Raw genomic sequence first — 2,451 nt, forward strand, 5'->3', positions numbered from 1 at the left:
AGGGCAGAGGGTAGTGGGAGTAAAATATAGTAAGACTGGTTTTGAGAGATTGTGGCCAGAGCAACTATGATATACATGCACATATACATATACATATATATATATATACACACACGCACACATATGTAAATGCACCTATAGGTGTATGTATACATATGTACATACATACATGCATACACACATATATATGAAGCTATCTTGTCAATAAAACGCATATATGGCTATAAAATAATTTATTTTATTCTACCTCAGAGTACCTATGACCAGAGTAAATTGAATAAAAATTACATTAAACATGGTCATTGACCTTTATTTAATCAAGGGCCAACTATACGTGCACCATTGTGCCAAACACTGAGGATAATAATATCAGATTGATTTCATGTTATTCCCCCTTATTAACTATATTCTAGTCAGATTGGCCTCTTGGTGTTCTTCATATACAGCTTTCCATCTCCTGCCCTTAAGAAGTTTCATCTCAACTTTACAGAGGCCTGTATCGAGCCCTGCTGGGGAGAAAGGGAAGGGAGACAAAAAATCTTTGAGGTTTATCTGATCAGCAAAACCTTTTCCAAGTTTTTGTTTTGGGCTAGAAATACTCAACCTGCAAAGGTCTCAGAACCATCTACAAATTGCTTTCTGTGGGGAAAATGATCTAGCAGAAGCTCCCAAAGTGGGTGATACTGCTCCTTAGGGGTGCTGGAACAGTTTAGGGGGGATCTGAATAAAAATTAGGGGGCCTTGGAAGCATAAAGAGGAGACATAAGAAAATTTTAAAAACCTGTTCATACCTGTTTCATCTGTTGTGTAACAGAGTTAAAGTCATAGTGATTACATTCTTTTCCAAATAAATACACAAAATGCAAGTTATAACAGATCAGTAATTAAGTCCACTGATAGATCTTAAAAAGCAAGTGTTGGCAGGCAAATGTATCATGACTGGATTGTTAGTAGGTCCCGTATGCATCGACAGGAATATGTGCATGTAATGACTTGTTTACAATACGATACTTTACAGTTACACAATGAAATATTACATCATCAAAATTTCAATGCAGAAAGAAAAACAAAAGTTATTAAATTTTAAAAAGTTATTAAAGTTAAGTTGTATTTTTTTAAAGCAAAACTTTGGTAAACAAACATTTTTGAAATGACATAAATTTTTTAAAAATATTAAAGGATTAAAGAAAGTAGATTCCCAAGGGCATCCCAAGTAACTTTTTTTTTTGAAAAGGGGTGGTAGGCCAAATAAGTTTGGGAACCTCTGGTCGAGGGTCTAAGAGAGTTTTCAAAAGCATTCATTTACAGGAGACTTATCAACAATCTGTAATGACCTCATAGATGCTTTCTTGAAAATTGGGACTATTCCTACTACAAGCACTTGCCAGGAAATCTGACATAGCTTTTGAACCACACTTTAAAAGAATTTGTTAGTTTCCAGCTCAGAGAGCAGAAGGCAATCACAGCAGGAAGTCTCAGGCTTTCTGGAGACAGTTTGATCACACATCTGCTTCCTTTGCCCAGGTGGGTCAGACTCTGCTTTCCCAGTCACTTTTCTGAACAGGTGTTACATCTCCATAACCTCTAAATGTCCTACGCATTGGCTCTAAGGGTCTATGTATTGAACTTTGCTACTCAGTGTATGACTTCTCTGCTAATAGATTGATCCTAGCTTCATTTTAATTAGATTCAGCCAACAGAGAGGTCCACCTTCCAGATACTTGAAACAGTGGCTCGAACGTCTTCTCCACATCAAAACAGAGCCCTTTCTCAGCACTTTGGACCAGGACCCAAATGGGCTTACTACTCAGTCCTCCATGCTTTATTCCATTCGCAGTGCTGGAGGGCAGGACTGACCTCTGAGGACAATGTTAGTCAATGCTGCAGAAGAAATATTGCCTGCCTCTTTGGGTGATCTATTCAGACATGAATTAGCAATAACCTATTAGCAAAAGCTATACGTGTGTGTGTGTGTGTGTGTGTGTGTGTGTACCAAAATATATGAAGCAGTACCTTTTGTGGTAGCAAATGAATTGGAAATAAAATGAGTGCCTGTTAATTGGAAAATAAATACGTTGTGGTATTTAAGTGTAATGGCATGTATTAAAATCATATTTTGTTCTAGTCTTCCCCTCTTATAGTAACTGTAGTATAGTAAGTTTATAATGACCTAGTATAAGGTAACAATAGTAAGACTGAAAAGGGGAAAATAGAAGTCACTTACAGACTGTCCTATAAATTAAAGGAGTGTAAGCAGTTATTTGCCAACTGTCTTACCAATTAGGGGAGCATAGGAGCTACTAGAAACTATTTTGTAAATTAACTTAAAGCCACATATGTGAACTATGTGCTAAATTGGGAAAAGCCAGCTAGGTCTTACTGTAAGGGTCCCTCGGTTCTGCTAACTGCCCACTGTCCATAAGCCTCAGAGAAGCTCAGCACATGTACAAT

Source organism: Notamacropus eugenii, chromosome 1 (assembly GCF_028372415.1).
Source record: "Notamacropus eugenii isolate mMacEug1 chromosome 1, mMacEug1.pri_v2, whole genome shotgun sequence".
Classification (NCBI taxonomy): Eukaryota; Metazoa; Chordata; class Mammalia; order Diprotodontia; family Macropodidae; genus Notamacropus; species Notamacropus eugenii.